The sequence below is a fragment of the Juglans regia genome, chromosome 10, assembly GCF_001411555.2.
Source record: "Juglans regia cultivar Chandler chromosome 10, Walnut 2.0, whole genome shotgun sequence".
Lineage (NCBI taxonomy): Eukaryota > Viridiplantae > Streptophyta > Magnoliopsida > Fagales > Juglandaceae > Juglans > Juglans regia.
This window is the reverse complement of record NC_049910.1, coordinates 7105656-7124234: the sequence shown is the minus strand read 5'-3', so window position 1 is coordinate 7124234 and position 18579 is coordinate 7105656. Positions and strand designations below refer to the sequence as shown.

Sequence of the window (18579 nt, the reverse complement as noted above, 5' to 3'; positions counted from 1 at the left end):
TGACACCACTATCCGAGCTACACGCCACATTAATAACACAATATCCAAGTTACACGTCACATTAATGACGATATCGTAGATGCACGTCACATTAAAAGAACAGTAGAGAATGCATAGACTTCACGGGAGCAGATACGATCTGTCTCTTCTAAACTCTCGATATAAATAGCAATCATCATGTACAAAAAAAGCTCTCTGATCTTTAGAACAACCGACAATGCAAATCTAATGGTTTATTATTTCCGGCAGTTCATAAAAATTAGAAAGAACAAGTCTACAACCTTGGGCCCATTGAATAGAATTGTAGTGCTGTTGTGTAAATTCATTTATGTTCTTAATATATTGGTTTGTATTTTTTTATAAAAGGGAGATTTCATTTTTGCCTCTAATCGTTTTTTTGTAGACAAAAATATCTCCCACTGAAACACTACCAAGAGGATGTATGCTGGCTTTTCAGGTTAAAGAGCTTTCGACGAGGTTCATTCTAGTATATCATAATAGGGCTATGAGAGGATTTAATCTAGCTGAGTGGATGGCTGTGTTAATTAGAAGCGAAAATTTATGGTTTAAATTAAGGATACGTGAAATTTTGCTCGAATTAGAGTGCAAATATGCCTATGAAGTTTATCTCTCTCCCTCTCTCACTTTTTTTTTTTTTTAAAGCTAGCAAGAGAACTTCATTAATATTAGAAAAGATGGTACATGATGAGCGGGTGCAGATCCCAACAAATACCTTATTACAATAACTACAGTGCAAAGGTGGTGAAAAGAAGGAAAAAAAATTGGGTTTTAGTATCAATTGCTTGATCTCTACCTTTACCCTGCAAAGATGGTTCTGTCTTAAAAGACAGAGGGAATTAGAAGTCCTGCAAAATTAAGATAGAGCGTACATAGCCCCTTAGATAAGACGCTGGAGAATGGAATAGTCTCAAAATCAGTCCAATATGAAAATGGAAGTCTAAGGCGAGACATGAATGAAGCTTGTGTTCAACTGCAAAAAATTATGTCAGCTAAAATATTTCCCAAGTACAAGAGGAAATCCCAGCTAAAATATTTCATGGGAAGAAATCACCAGATGATAGATTCTTTGAGATTTATAACAGAGTTCAGCTGACAGTTTATCCAAGTTCTGTACCAGCTTCCTTTAACTGGTATTAAACAAAATTAACATGGCTAGCTCGTGTTTTGTGAGAAGTTTCAAAACATCTGAACTGCCATGGCTTCAAGCTCGAATTAAATGCCAATACCTTTAAAGGATTTTGTTTATAGTAAAGCGGCATGCATGAGAGAGAGAGAGAGAGAGAAAAAACCTATGACAAAAAAGCTCTGAAGTGAAATGGTTCCAAGGAAGCTAAGAAGCAATAGAGAGAGAACAACCTATCATGTTACATGTGCAAAGAACAGAATCAGTAAAATGCATCAAGAATCTCCATTGGAGTTGCTGAAATGGACCAAATAATACGTGCTAAAAAAATTTGGAACCAAACTTGGAATTTCCATTATATATACTAGTAGCTGCCATTAACAGGGTGGCACAAGAATGTGGCACTGTCAATACACATATTTGACTTGTGGTGGCTTTTTGTAGTGCCTTGTCATGGATGATATGTACACATAAAAGCACGGCAGAGATTTTGGACGTGGCATTCGTATAAAGAGTCCATGAACAAAAACAAGAAAGGATCCATAGAGTAGAGGGTACCACCTACTCATCGCCCATCAACTATTTAACTAAAGCTAAATTCAGGTGAGCTTTTAAAACAAAATAGTGGACTTGGTCAAACAAGCAAATAGACCCTGAAGAGCTTTTGCATTACCCTTCAGTTAAAAATTAGCAAGGGACAGAGTTGGTTTCCAAGGAAGACCATTTAGAGGAGCAAGGCTCCCTTGAGAGCTTCGAAGATGCTCCCAAAATGTGAAGTTATCATGCTTCAGATTATTCCTTTTACGCTAAGTAGTAAGTATACTGAGCAGATTGCTTTTATTTTTTCTTTGTTCTTTCCTTCTTTTTTTTTTAATTTTTTGAGCTTTAAGAATTTAGTTGTAGCTATTTAAAGAGCTCCTCTTCCATTCCCCGTCTACTTAAGTTGAAGCCTTTTTTTAAAAATAATTATCACCAAAACAAAAAGTACTGAGAAGTATTCAGCACCGCATAACTTGGAGCCATAGAAGCAAGGAAACATACAAAGACTAGTAAATACCTTAAGCAACAGAACTCAGTCCTTTCCCATCGAAAGATACTTTAAAACATTAACAGCAGAATTCCAAGATGACGCCACCGATGAAGCAACTCTTCTCGACTTCTCTTCTGACAAATAAAAACATGATGGGGGTATTTTCTCCACTGTATATCCCATTCTGGCATAGTAGACATGCATGTATAGTTAGAAATATATTTTATACCATCAGCTTGATGCTTCTGACAGACTCCCATCAAATCAGAACGTTTCAATAAGGTCTAACGATGAGTGAAACACATTAACAGCACTGCTCCATGTTAATTGACATATTGACATACCAAGAAGAGGGTAATCAGACATACATCTTTTCTGGTAAAATGCCATGGATAAACAAGAATATTGAGGTTGCCAAAAGAAGCTTTGAAAGGCCGCTTAGGAGAATAAATCCAGATGCAATGAAGTTGTAGTAAATTGCAACCAATAGTAATAAAGCAGTAAGTGTCTGCCTTTTATCCCTCCAGAGTAACATGTCAGCAACTGCAAAAAATAGCGGCAGCCGGATCACTTCATCAATGCATACAGATGAATAAATGTATCTTGCATATTGACTTGTATATGTCCCGTGTACTTGGCTTCGCCTATTATCAATAAAATCCTCACTTACCGATCAAAAAAAAGGAAGGGGAATGCTGTGCCCTAACCCTACTGCTTGTGCATACAAACATATACGTCACATACGAGTGTTTGCACACCTATACCTTAGAAATACATAGCTTAGTTAGGTCATATTAGGGCTGAAGACCCAAATAGTTAAGTTAGTCATGTCAGGACAAAAACAAAGAAGTAATCGTTGAGTGGCTAGATTGCAGGATAAAAATGAACAATATATAATGTTTGAGCAATTGTATTGAATAAGATATCCCAATGAAACTTTCAGTATTCCATACGGAGTGCATAAAAATACCATGCGGGAGGTGGTGTTATGGTCAATCCAGATAACATGGGTTCCTTGTCAGTTGCCTAAAGAGGGGCATCCTGAGATCACCAGTGTTCACAAGATTTCCACCAGCCACTCAAGCTTGCTGCCAGTAGCCAGCCACCAACTGCTCAAGCTTGCCACCAACATCCAAAAATCACCACTAAAGCGCAGTCAATTTTTTTCTTTTTAAATTTCCTCATCATCGTCCATCATTCAATCACTCAAGCTTACAACATGCAAATTTTTTGTATTCAGTCCAAGTCAGGTGTATCCAAGCACACAATAAGATATCTTAGGAATACATGATAATATATCTTATTTCCAATCAAAACCAGCCCACTACACACAATGTGTTAAATGGGCCTGCCAGTCTTGACTTGTGCATAAGTTATTATTAACATTAATAGAGTTTTATCATCCTAAGAACATGTTCCTAAGATATTCATATTAATAGCATAATTCCAATCATCTAACATCACGCTCACAAGGTAATCTGCCACTGATAATCAGACACCTAATCGATATTGTTGTTGGCTACGGCAGTGTAAGGGGGAGCAATTCTATGATAATGGCTGTGTAGGAGGTTATCCGCATTTGATTTTTCAAGGCCCTGAATGATTGCACTCTGCCAGGTACTATAAGGAAACGTCCAGAGTATTACATAGGAGAATGCAGTACAGATAGACACTAAAAGCAGTGACATGAATGAAAATTGATGATACCCCTTCCACTTCCAAGATATATGGAAGCTCTCGAAGGTCCTTCCCTTTTGTGTAGATGCTCAGCCCTCAAGTGTGAGTATGACTCAATTGTCCTCTTTATACCATCCTGCAGAGAGAAAAAATCCAATGTGACAGGTACACTCAAATATTCAAAAGTTGAACTAAGATTATATGGGTGATTAGACCTTTCAACATTGTCCAGTTCAGAGCTAGATTACATGTATAAGACTCAGAGCACAAAATTAAACCTAATCACAACAACCTAAACATAAACAGGTAGATTCATTAAGTTTATATCTACATTGACCATCCACAACAATCATTTAGAAGGTTAAGAGCATGCAGTAGAAGCAGCCCACATACCATGAGGGCAAATCCTTGAAGTTGAGTTTAAAGAAGAACCATGGGGTCTTAGACCCTTAACTCAGGGGGCTTCAGCAGAACACCATATAAACTATCCACTAAGCAACTATTCTAAAACAATTAAGAAAATAATTCCATATGGAAAAAAAAAAAAAAAAACAAATGATTCTTTGTTCTTTCTTTTTTATTGTTTTATTATTTTCTGTTCTTCTTTTCCTTTCTTCTTTTTGAGAAACTTCTTTATCTTTTTAAAAAACTAGGAAATAACCTGAAGGGAGACGATGGGTTCATAGCCAAGTAGATCCTTTGCTTTTGAACAATTAAAAGATCTGCTGCAAGATATGAGTCTTATTCTTGAACGTGTCAACTGCGGCACCTTCATCCCATATGGGCCAAACAGCCTATATGTCCAGTCCACCATATGTGCAATTGGCATCATGACAAAGGCAGGGATCTTTATTCTTGGCCTGCAAACTACATTGGTTCAGAATAAAAGAGAAGGAGCATCACCTGTTACATAACTATATTCTATGCCTTTTACTAGAGAATATATTTTTTTATGAGTAATATTAAAAAAATTATAAGTAACTTATAAAAAAAAAAGAATTTTTTTATAAGATAATAAATTAATGAGAAAAAGGAGATACGGAAGTGGTGGCAGTGTGTGAAGCAAGGTTTTCTTAGATTTTCCCACAAAATCTAAGTTATGAAGCTATTGCATATTGTGTCAACTGTACTCTGATGCATGACCAAATCCACCACCATCATATCCCAACCCAAAATGCTCATAAATTCCAAGTGAGTGTCCTGGAGTTCACATCCCCATGTTTAAAACCAATTATAAGGTGGGTTCTTTGGATTTTGAGGTGGGGTCTTTCAGTAATGATCAAATAGTAATGAATCTTTTCCTCATAGGATAGTGTCAGGATATTGGAAATACAAGATCAGTATTGCCTATAATAAAAGTGAAATGAATAGTTGTTCCTCTGTGTGGATTATGAACTTGACAGCTTGGATAGGTAAATAGGAGCTGGAAGAGGACAATGGAGAGAAAGCTCTGGGTTTTATTATGGTAGGGTTTCTGCACCACAAAACTCACCGGTGGTGACAGTGACAGGAGGCACGAAATAGGGGGATGGAAAGGTTTCGAACAATGAGGGTGGTGCAGGTACCAAGGTGGTGGGGCTGCTGTAATTACAACAGGTTATGGAGGTGGTGATTTGAGCTTGGCACTGGTCTTGGTGCTCAAATTTGGGCTGGTGGCATAGAGGAAGGGGAGGATGAGTAGAGGGAGAGAGATACTCCTTCTTCATTAAAAAAAAAAGCCTTTAAAACATTATATATTTCCCCATAATTCTTGATTCGGGTATATGTCATGCTAAACTTTCACATACCAAATGGTATGGCAACAACTTACACCATAATCTCCTTCATCACTACTTTGCAAAAGGAAAAAACTGCTCAATTAAATTGCGGGACAACTTGGAAGTTTCTTTTTTTTATAATTAAGATAATTTTTATTAACTGCAAGAGAAGGTACACATGGAGAGGGAAAAATTGGAAGTTGTTTACTTTCTATGGACTAAAATGAGAACCATAGTTTAGCAAAAGATTTCTGATGTGAAAAATGATAATCATGGTTGGCGCTACATGCTACAACATGGTTTAAAAGTGCAGTGTATTCGTTGGCATCCATGCCATTGGTGGTTCAATATGATTTTTTTTTTTATAAGTAAAAGGTAAATTTCATTGATACGAACGAAATAGGTATAGCCCACGTACATAGGGAGTATACAAAAGAACACCTAAATACATTCTAGGAACGATAGATTAAGGGCAAGAAGTCATGAGCATTGTTCCCATTAAGTACAATAGCAGAAAACCAAAGCAATAGTGTGTATAAAAAATTCTGAAGCTCCGCCATTGTGCGCACCCTATCTTCAAAGCACCGCTCATTCCTTTCCGCCCAAATACACCACATAATGCACAACGGAATCATCTTCCACACTGCCGCCACTTGATGACAGCCTTGAATCTCCTTCCAACAAGCCAGTAAATCAACCACCCTTAAAGGCATTACCCAGGCGACATCAACTCTTCTAAATATCTCATCCCACAGCACCCTTTTCACTTTACAATGCACTAATAAGTGATCCAGCGATTCTCCTTGCTTTTTACACAAGTAGCACCAATCCAACACAATGAGTCCCCTCTTCCTCAAGTTATCCGTTGTCAAAATTTTCCCAAGAGCAGCAGTCCATACAAAGAAAGCTATTTTAGAAGGCACACAAGACTTCCAAATATTCTTCCAAGGGAATGGAGCATTACCTTGTGATGCCAATATTTTGTAATACTCCCTGACTGTACACTTCCTATTGCCTTAGGACCTCCCCTAGATCTTATCCCCCTGTGCCGTAGTGTTTCCCATAGAGTATATCAGCCTGAAAAATTCTGAAACAGTATGCAATTCCCAGTCATGAATATCCCTATTAAATAGGACATTCCACTGGTGAGAACCATGAGAAAATACCCTCAGATCCGCCACAGAAGCATCCCTGTTGGCTGCAATACGATAGAGATTTGGAAAAGCCCTATCAAGAGTGCAATCTCCACACCAAACATCATGCCAAAACTTGATTCTAGTGCCCTCTATAGCCACAAAACGGATATGGTTTTCGAAACTCTGTCATCCCCTCCTAATAAATTTCCATAAGCCCAGGCCATACCCCCCTCTCACTTCGTTGGAGCACCAGCCCCCCCAAGCACTTCCATGTCTAGAGTCTATAATTTCCTTCCACAGTGAATCCCCCTCCAAGTGGTACCTCCATAGCCATTTCTCCAATAAAGCTTTATTGAAAGTCCTCAAGTTGCACACTCCCAAGCCACCATTTGAAATTGGAGAACAAAATTTCTTCCACTTAACAAAATGGATTTTCGGTTCCTCCCCTATTCCCCACAACAAAAAAGCCCGAAATAATTTCTCAATCCTATTCGCCACCCCTGCAGGCAAAGGAAATAGAGATAAGAAATAGGTGGGAAGGTTAGTTAACGTGCTCTTAATTAAGGTGAATCAACCCCCTTTTGATAAATATAATCATTTCCAACCAGCCAGCCTTTTCTCTACTTTCTCCACAACCTCATCCCAAATCGCTCCAGCCTTAAAGGTCGCTCCCAATGGGAGGCCCAAATATTTCATAGGCAAGGATGACACTTTACAATCCAGAAGGCTCGTCAGGCTATTGATACTAGGCACCACACCCACTGCAACCATCTCAAACTTACCAAGGCTCACTTTAAGCCCTGAAACAGCTTCAAAACATTACAAAAGTGCTCGTAAATTTTGAATATGGCCATGATCCACTTCACAGAAAAATGAGAGTATCATTTGCAAATAAAATATGTGAGATTAAGATAGAGCCATTAGTACCATTACCCACTGAAAATCTAGATAAAAAACCACCACCCACAGCAGCCTTCGCCATCCAACCAAGTGCCTTCATAACGATAACAAAAAGTAGAGGAGACAATGGGTCCCCTTGCCTCAATCCACGAGAACTGTTGAAAAAACCAGCAAGGGTGCCATTAACTAATATCAAGAAACGAGCGGCAGAGACACAATGTTGAATCCATGAAATCCACCTATCGCCAAAGTTATACCTCCTGAGCAAGTATAAAAGAAATTCCTAATTCATATGATCATAATCTTTTTTCATGTCAAGCTTGCATAGAATACCTGAAACTCCCTCCCGCAACCTATGATCCAAGCACTCATTGGCAATAAGAACCGAATCAAGGATTTGTCTTCCCCGAACAAATGCATTTTGAGGCTTAGAAATAATTTGTTCCAAAACCACGCTTAGCCGATTTGCAAGAACCTTCGAAATGATCTTGTACACTCCACTCACAAGGCTTATGGGGCAGAAATCCTCAATTGTTGTAGCCCCCTGTTTCTTCAGTATGAGAGCAATGAACGTCACATTAAGGCATTTCTCAAATTTCTTGAAAGAGTAAAATTCAAAGAAAACTTGCATAACATCACATTTCACAATATCCCAACAAGCTTGAAAGAATCCCATCGAAAAGCCATCCGGACCCGATGCTTTATCCTTTGCCATGCTGCAAATGACCTTATGAATCTCATCTTCGTCAAAAGGTCTTTCCAACCAACTCGCACTCTGCGGGTCAATAGACTCAAACAACAAAATCATCAAGCTTCAGCCTCCAGCAAGCCGATTCAGTGAGGAGCTTCTCATAATAGTGGACAATATGGTCTTATAATTCAGAGGGGGAAAAGAGCACTTGAGTGAAGTGTCTCAATAGCATTGCTATGCCTATGAGAATTGGCCACTTTATGGAAGGATTTCGTACATTTATCACCTTCTTTTAACCAGAGTGCCCTGGATTTTTGGCGGCACGAGATCTCCTCCATCAACAACACCCTCTCCAGTTCTGTCACAACCGAACTCTTCCTCAATAATACCTCCTCCAAGGTGTCTCCTTACGATTCCCTCCCCTCTAACTCCTGTAACTCCTCCATAAGGGTAGTCTTCTGGTCATCAATGTTGCCAAAAATTTTCAAGTTCCACTTGTAAACTTAGAGAGCTTTGAGCAAAAGTATATTTCTCTCGATGGAGAATTCCCATTATATATGGAATACAAGCTGATCCTCAGCCCTTAAAATCAGCTAAACTACCATATGCAAATCTGTCTAAAGATAGCCTGCAGCTAGTATATCCTAATTAAAAAAAGAATAAAAGATTTGCAAACATAGAAGATAGCTGTCAAAGCTGTACAAGGCATAAAATCTGCAGACTTTAAGTGGCCCCGTTGACATCCCCCCTCAAATTGATGCTGGTAAATCGACAAGCATCAATTGCAAACAAGGAAATTATGGCACTGACGTGTCATGGATTTGGTGAAGATTTCCGCGATCTGTAGAGTAGTGGAGATATGTGGGAGGGTGATAATCTGGCGGTCATAGGTCTCCCAGATGGAGTGGCAGTAAACCTCTATGTGCTTTGTGCGTTCGAGGTAGACAGGGTTGGCAGCAATTCGGATGGCACTAGTGTTGTCAGGATGTAGTGGAGTAGGTTGAACTTGGGAGAAACCAAGCTCTGTGAGGAGACCACGCAGCCAAATGATCTCGGACCATGCAGCAAACATGGCGCAGTACTCTGCCTCAGTTGATGACTTGGAGACATAATCATGCTTCTTGCATTTCCAAGAGATAAGAGCATCACCAAGAAACATACACCATCCGGTAGTAGATTTCCTAGTGTTTGGGCAGCCGGCTCAATCAGCATCATTGTAGGCTTATAGCTGGAGTGAAGAACCAATAGGGAAAAATAAGCCACGACTAGGTGTGCCAAGGATGTATCAAATGATACGTCGGACTACAGATAGGTGGAGATGTCGAGGGGCTTGCATGAACTTGTTGATGGTGTGGACAACATAAGAGATGTCCGGTCGGGTGATGGTTAGATAGATAAGACTACACACCAGCTTCCAATAGAAAGTAGGATCCTCAAGAAGCTCCCCTTCGTCATGTCGATACTTCACATTAAGTTCCATAGGGGTGTCAACAGAAGTAGTGTGTGTGAGTCCGACTAACTGAACCAGATCCTGAATATACTTGTGTTGATTCAAGAAGATACTTTGAGGCTGATGATGCACCTCTAACCCCAAGAAGTAGGTGAGCTGGCCAAGGTCTTTCATGTGGAAAGTAGAATGCAACAATTTCTGAATCTTAAAGATGGCCTCCATATCGGAACCAACGACAACGATATCGTCCACATAAATAAGGAGAATAACTATGCCCTTAGATGTCCTCTGTAGAAAAAAGGAGGAGTCATACTGACTCTGAGTGAAGGAAAAGGAGAGTGGATCGAAACTTTTCAAACCATACTCTCGGTGCCTGCTTCAATCCATACAAAGAGCGTTTTAGTTTGCAAACATCATTAGGTGAGGAAGTAGGCATACCAGAGGGAAATTTCATGTAAACTTCTTCCTTGAGATCACCGTGTAGGAATGCGTTCTTAACTTCCATTTGATGTAAAGGCCATGATTGAGATGCAGCAAGAGTTAGTATGGTTCGCACGGTGGGCATCTTGGCTACCAGTGCTAAGGTTTCATCGTAGTCTAGGCCATACTCTTGTTTGTTGCCAAGAACCACCAACCGAGACTTGTGACGGTCTATGAATCCATCAGAACGAAGCTTGATAGAAAACACCAACTTACTGCCATGGGGTTTCACGGATGGCGGACATGGAACAACATCCCAAGTCTGGTTTTCTTCAAGTGCGAGATGTTCTGTTTCAATAGCTTTTCGCCAAGACTCATGCTCCATTGCCAGTTTATAAGACGAGTGAATAGGAGTATAAGACAAGGCGGCTGTCAAGGATAAAGGAGGGGCGAAACCAAACATATCTAGGGGTTTACAAACCCGAGTAGTGTGTCTGAGAGGAGCAGGTGCAGTTGCTGGAACAGGATTAGCAGTCGGGAAATTAAGTTGAGGGGGCTCGTGAGATGCAGAAGTCTGATTTGATGGGGCGGAGGAGTGTTGGTGATACACTAGGAGAGGCTTAGAAGGTACAAGATCTATAGAAGAGCTAGTAAACAAGGGAAAAAAAGAAAATGAAGGAGAAAGGGGATCGGGGTGAGTGGAGAAAAATTACTGGTTTTCTAGAAAGATCACATTTCTAGAAACCCGAATACGACGCAGATTTGGATCATAGCAAAGAAAACCTTTCTGACGTACAAAATATCCTAGAAAGGCACATTGGACTGACTGAGCCGTGAGTTTAGTGCGTTCGTGTGCAGGAAGATGAACATAGCACACACAACCAAAGATACGAAGGTTAGAATAATTTGGAGTGTGACCAAATAACCGAGTGTAAGGAGAGACATGGTTCAATGAGGGAGAAGGCAATGTGTTGATGAGGTGGACAACAGTGGAGAGAGCTTCACACCAGAACCGAGAGGGCACAGATGACTCTAAAAGAAGGGTGCAAACAACATCGAGAAGGTGACGATTCTTTCTTTCAACCACCCCAATTTGTTGGAGGGTTGAAGGACAATACCGTTGAGATATTATGCCATTAGTTTGCAGAAATTCCTTAAACACATGAGACATGTACTCACCCCCATTGTCAGAGCGAAGGATTTTGATATTGGCAGAAAATTGAGTCTAAATATGAGCATGAAAGAGCTTGAAAACAGAAAATACTTCATTTTTAGAATGTAGGAAATAAATCCACGTGAACCGACTAGTCGTCAATAAAAGTGACGAAGTACTTGTAATTAGCATGAGAAGTAACCAGTGCCATACCACACACATCACTATGTATCATATCAAAAGGTTGGACTACTTTTGGTGTGTGAGTGGGAAATGTCAAGAGTTTTACTTTTGCCAAGTCGACAAGAATTGCAATCAAATTGAACAGCACTAAGAGATGGTGACTCTTTATTCCCAAGTAAACCAGAATTTAGCAAATCATGAAGTACATTAGAGTTTGGATGTCCTAGACGTTTATGCCATGCTAGGTAATCAACAGGAGCAGAATTACAAGTGACAAAGGGCAAAGAGAAACATGGATACAAAGGAAATAGGAGAGGAAAAAGACGTCCTACTTTAGGGCCTCTCGCAATCATCTTCCCTGATTGTTGATCCTACACAACACAACCAGATTTAGAGAATTCCACTTTACAATCATTGTCAACCAACTGACCGACAGAACCCAGATTAGTGGTAAGACCAGGAGAGACAAAGACATCGGTTAGAGAAGGAGAAACATCATTGGTGGTCGTGATAGGTAAATGGTTGCCATCAGCAGTATGAATCTTGAGATTTCCAGAATATTTGTTTATATTGGTAAGGAAATGAGCATTGTTTGTCATATGATAGGAAGCGCTGGAATCAAAGTACCAAGGAGGTGATGTAAAGAAGGGTTTACCTGAAAGTCCTAAAGCGGAGAATGCAAAAATGATCATTTGTTGAATCATTTCAGGGGTCACGGGTGGAACAGGAGCAGGAGCACTATGTGTCAGAGGTGTTATATCCATAGAACTACCAGTACTAGAAGAGGCAACTGAGGCAGTATATGCTGTTTCAAATCTCTTGAGGGGTTGGGTAGGGCATTCCTTGATAATATGGCCATCCTTTTTGTAGTAGTTGCAGAATTTTTTGGGACAGTTTGATATGAAATGGCCAAATCCTTTGCACAAAAGCACTGAACAGTGCTCATGTCCCTGCCTCTTGGCTTGCCTTGTGCAGCATAAGATCCTTGCCTTTGACAAATATCATGAAGTGGAATGCCCAGGCTGAGTAGTTTTTGCCATTAAAACGAACCAAGAATGCGTCAGACTTATCTAAAGACATGAGGCAAAGAGAACTTGATCAAGAATAACCGAGAACAAGGGACTGAACTAGGGCTGAGTTGGACTTGAGAACAAGAGACACGTGAGAAGAATAAAGGCTGAACTAAGGCTGAGTTGGACAAGAGACACGTGAGGATTCAGAATTGTGGCTCTGATGCCATGTAAACTTAGAGAGCTTTGAGCAAAAGTATATTTCTCTCGGTGGAGAGTTCCCATTATATATAGAATACAAGCTGATCTTCAGCCTTAAAATCAGCTAAACTACCATATACAGATCTGTCTAAAGATAGCCTACAGCTAGTATATCCCAATTAAGGAAAGAATAAAACATTTACAAACATAGAAGATAGCTGTCAAAGCTGTACAAGGCATAGAATTTGCTGACTTTAAATGGCCAGCTAATTCCGTTGGCACCACTTCTTTAGATCTTGCTTCAAAACCTTAAGCTTACCTGCAAAAATGAAACTGGGAGTACCTGTGAATTGATAAGAAGACCACCAAGAACGGACTTTCTCTGTAAAACCATCAGTTGTTAGCCACATTTTCAAACTTGAAATACCGGTGTCCCCCATGAACACCTCCACAGTCTAACAAAATAGGAAAATGGTCTAAGCAAACTCGGGGCAATCGTTTTTTACACAACTCCGGAAAGTGGGCCTCTCACGAAAAAGAGACGAGGAACCTGTCCAATCTGGACCAACCCCGACTATTTGAACAAGTCAACTCGCCCTCGACAAGGGGAAGGTCCATGAGGTCCAAATCAAATATGAACTCAGAGAACTCCTCCATAGCCAAGGAGTTCCAATACCTCCTCACTCACTGGGAAAATGGGTAATATTGAAGTCCCCACTCATGCACCATGGTACATCCCATACCTTCTTAAAAACCACTCTAATATAAACCTCTCTGAGTTTGACTGGGTGGTATCGTGCAAAGTGGGGTTGGTTCAGCAATTCCCCCGTCATTGCACTCTCTATCACAGGGAATCAATTGTAGGTTTGATTCATCTGACACCCCCCTAGCTACCTCTTCCGTTCTCGGGTCTTTGGTAGAGAAGTTGGGACAATGAATGGGTGCCATCTCCATGTAACTGCCCTGAGAGCCCACTCCTTCACTTTCCGGTAAGTTTTCCGATGCAAGGATCCCGATAGTAGAGGCAGTAGCCTCTAACGGCTCGTTCTGTGGATGCCCCCCTTTCGATCGCGTCATTTCACCCATGGCCTCGCCGAAACTCGCCTCCCCCTTATCTAGAGAAGCTGTCGCTGGCACTCTGGTCAGCGAGGTAGCACCAGCAGCCTCCATCGACCTAGTCTGTGCTAATCCCGACACTTTGGCGGCAAGCGGGGCAAAAATGGTGCTAGATGCACCCCTTTGCCTTGAGAAAGCACCTTAGATGCTCGTAGGTGGCAACGAAGCGCTCGTCGATGGTTCCACCACCTTCGAGAAGACCACCTGGGTCTTCACCAGCGACAGTGGCTGATCCCCATTTGCCGATGGGCCTGCATCAGTCACCTTCCGTCTCCTCCACACATGGCCTTGCTTGACCATGGGTTGGATCCCAACGCCTAAGCCCATTCCAACTTTTTCCTTCCCTTTAGTTAGCTTCATAGGTTGAAGCCCATTAGGATTCGTCTAGCCCACTAAGCTCCCTGAAGAGCCCCTCCCATTTCCTTCACTCAGCCCACAGCCCATTCAGAGACCCACACCCACCCCTTTTTTCTCCTCAATGCAGCGTATAAGCCAGTTTATTTTATCTTGCATTTCTCCCAACTGGCTCTTCATCTCATACAAGACACGCTGCTCCTTTTCCTCAATCAGGCCGACAACATCCCTGCCACCTTCCTCCATACTCTGGGCATACACAGAAATGGCGGCACTACCTGACTTTTGCATACCTATAGCTCCTCTCGGGCAAACCAATAAGTCAGAACTAGCTCTCCCTCTAACACGTTCTCGTCGGGGTTGTTGGAGTGCCTCCCGATACGACCGAGGATGGTTTTGATGCTGAGCTACCGTCGTCCCTGGCTGTGAAGGACGAGCAATTTCATCTTCTCTTCCAACATCCCTCAACACCTCTGCCAGTTTCCACCATCCCCTATTGTCCCTATATTCTGGTATAAAAATGAAGCTCTGACGACCACCTCCACCATACTCCACCAATGCCATATAACATCCTCGTGAGTTAGAACATCGCTGCGCAATATAGCCCTTGACTCCTTCTCGATGAGCAGAATGATATTCCTTACTCCCAGACTTCATACAAGCCTCCAGCACTTTAGAGAACCATCGTGCTATGGCTGTCCCCAAGCTTATCTCTTTCACAACTTTCCACCCTCTTTCGATTACGAGCACGTATCTACCATCCCTTGATACCTCAAACACCTTAAGATTCAATCCCAACAATTTTCAAATAATCCATTTAAATTCTAGACTCAAAACACAATCACACCGTAGCAAACACCAAAACATCACCACAGAGAGAGGAAAAAAAAATTTTGCGTCATAGGAATTTGGGTGTACGGAAAAGAGGCACTTGTACGGAGAGAACAAGTTGAGAAAAATTGGGAAAATGGGAAACTATTACAATGTTAGTTATGATGCCTAGATTAATATTTTTTCCTATTGATAAGAAAGAAGATATCTTATTAATATTGAAAGAGGCATAGCACAAGTAAGAAGATATTTGAAGATGTAATATAACTAACAATAACTAACAAAGAACCTAAAAAGATGAAGATCAAAGAAGAAGAAAAAGATCAATATGCAAAGAGCTGGATATATCTAGTCGGGGAAAAAAAAAGTACCAAGGATAAGACAAACCCCTCATAGCCAAGTCCTTCCATAATAAGCGAAACAAACTCCCAAAATTTTATAGGTTCCATGTTGGTGATAAAATATGCCTGCAAAAACCAATGTTTGTTGAGCAAAGAAATTCAAAACCCACTAATGATCTCCGGGCTTGAGATGTCCATTTTATCTCTGTTTTTCTTTTCTAGGAGAACCTCTCCCGGACTTTAACCTTTCCCAAATATTCCACAAATGACTACTGAATTTGAAAGATGGCAGAGAATCAAGAAAAATCAATAAACTGAACTCTCTCTCTCTCTCCCCCTCTGTGTGTGTGTGTGTGCACGCACGCGCGGTATTCTTGTTTGAATACTGATATTGCAACAATAAAAGTAACTGCCCTGCAGCTTTTTCTGCAACCATCCCTTCCGATGCAAGAGCTCGCTCAGCACATATATGGGCATGTGCCACATTTTCAACATAAGTAAATTCATAAATGTTGTTTCCATCACCAATAATGAACTGAACATGTGAAAAAGAAGCAAATAAAAATCACATTAGTTTTTCTTCAAGAAAGCAGGCACCACTCACAATTTTAAGAAAATTAGCATTTTGGTGTGTTACAGGTCTTCACCACTCCACAAGAAAAATTTTATATGATTAACAAGAATTTTGTGGTAGACCCTGATGGACGATTTTTGATTATGAGAAATCCCAGAGACCGTGCAAACACACGTCTTTTATCCGGTTAGACCCTAATGGATGCTATCAGAACAGAGACCATATTAAATTATTACAACTTTCTAATCAATGTTTCAAGTAGTCAAGAGCCTTAACATGAAACTTGCGACAGAAGCTACCTGTGATGGGACTAGGTTCACGAAAGCACTGCCACAAGCGCTTTGCATGCATATACATCTTATCACAAATCTTAATAAAATGTTCCTACAAAAAGATAGTATTTGGCATTTTTTTTTTATCGGTAAACAAATTTTTATTAATCAAAAGAGTACACAAAAGCCCAAGTATACGGGGTATATACAAGAGCAACACACAGGCGTGCTAGTTTAGTGATACAAGGAATTCATGAAAGGTCATGCCATAAAAATCAATTACAATCGACCAATGGAGTAAAGTATTGAAAAAAATGGTTCTAAGCTCATCCATTGACCACTCTTGGTCTTCAAAATTTCCTGCATTCCTCTCCCTCCAAATGCACCACCATAGACATATTGGTATCATCTTCCATATGGATGCAATTTGAGAGTTGCCTTGAATGCCTCTCCAAGAAGCTAGGAGGTCACGTGCCCTTCTCGGCATCATCCATTTGGTAGTTGGGCTCGATAAAGCGAAGAGGAATTAAAATTTTGATCGTCCCAAAGATTAATTTGATTTCATAAAATATTTTTTTTATGGGTAATCATTTCATAAAAATCTATGGACTTTATTCCTTCAAAACAAGAACATGCTTTCCTCAACTTGATTGTTTAATCCCAACCCAATAAAAGCAGATCATGGACCACACTGACCGAAATCTAAGCCTCAAAAATTGATACAATATACAAATTTATGTCATTCGTGTATCAGAATATGGAAGCAAATTATTGAACTCTATCCAAAACATGGAGTTTGTTTTCTAACTAGAAGATAAAAAGAAGACAGTCAAAATAATGCAGAGCAATAAACATCCTTGCCTTAGATTTCCCCGCCCTTGCAGCAGCTACTAAAGATGGAACCAACAACTTATCTCCAGGGCCAAAAATGCTGCTAGGACGTATACAGCATGTTAAAAGTCCAATAGTCCCATTTGATTTGATTACCAATGCCTCTCCTTCAGCTTTAGTTGCTGAATACGAATCGTTGTGCTGAAACATTATGAAACTAACATGGGCATCGATTACACATGCTAAGCAGTAACAAGGACATTATTATTTGAGGATACACGTGACTACCTGTGCATGATGAACACACACACAAAAAGAAAAAGATACAAGAAAAGATGCTGTTCAACATTTTAGGTGATAAAAATGAAACTGAATTTACTTCAGCTTATATCTCTCCACGCCGAAGAAAAGGAAGAAACAAGGAGTAGTGAAAATAATCTGTTACAATACATAAAAATAGAATAAACTCTGGCTCGCAATTTTGCTTCAAAACTGGCAGTAAGGAGCAATAACAACAAACTACACACTAAAGAAATAATAAACTTGAGACTCGGTGAAGTCAGTACCTTAGCCGGTATGATAACGACTCATCCCCATTGAAAACCCCATGAATCCCATCAAAGACCACGCTGGGAGAGCTAGTATAAATCAATCTCTTTACTTTTAGCTCAGTGCAAGCATCAATAACATTTTTTGTCCCTGCGGACCATAGTTGATTCAAAACATAAAACAAGCAAGTCCATCCACAAACAAAGACTGTAAAAAGTCTGAAAGCAAATCAAAAGCAATATGGCTCAACACCCAACACGCTGTACCTTCCACATTCACCGAATGATGCAGCTGATAATTGTTAATCGATGAATTTGGCGCAGCCATGTGGAAAACGACCTCCGCTCCTTCACATGCTGTTTAAAAAGGGGGAAAGATCTTTAGACAGACTTTTTCAGCTTGTAATTTATCAAACGGTTGAAGAGCAATGGTAGTTGTGACCTTTCACCACATGGGCCTTGTTTCGGAGATCGGTATGAACATACACGGCGCGGCCAGAGCGTAAGGCTTCGCCGAGGGGCCCATCTCCTCGGTTGGTTCAAGGTCAATGGTGGGGCCCAAGTCGGCAATCCGCACGGAAAACATATCGTAGGCGATGAGCTTTTCCACCAAATGCCGCGCAGCAAATCCTCTCCCTCCCGTCACCACGCACCATCTCTCCTCCACTACCATTATTTTTATCGACGCCCTGAAAAATAGATACCGGCATTCACATAAGTTTGGTTCACCCAGGAAAAGAGAAGCAGAACATAGGAAAAAAAAAAGAAAAAAAAGAGACCGGGGATTTAGTTGTACCCTTTTTCTGGTGTGAAAAGTTGGTCTTCGACTCTTCGGTCTCCCTCAATCCTTGGCAACAACAAAACAAAAGAACCAAGTTAAAGAAACCCACCAAAGAGCTCAAACAAGCTTCCAGTGAGCACTAACTAATACAACCACCTCTAACTTGATCTGTTTTTTCC

The 18579-nt window shown here is 40.5% G+C and overlaps 1 pseudogene; it reads right to left on the bottom strand.

The window, feature by feature from the left end:
- Positions 1 to 671: 671 nt before the first annotated feature.
- Positions 672 to 18579, bottom strand: LOC108990433 (annotated as a pseudogene).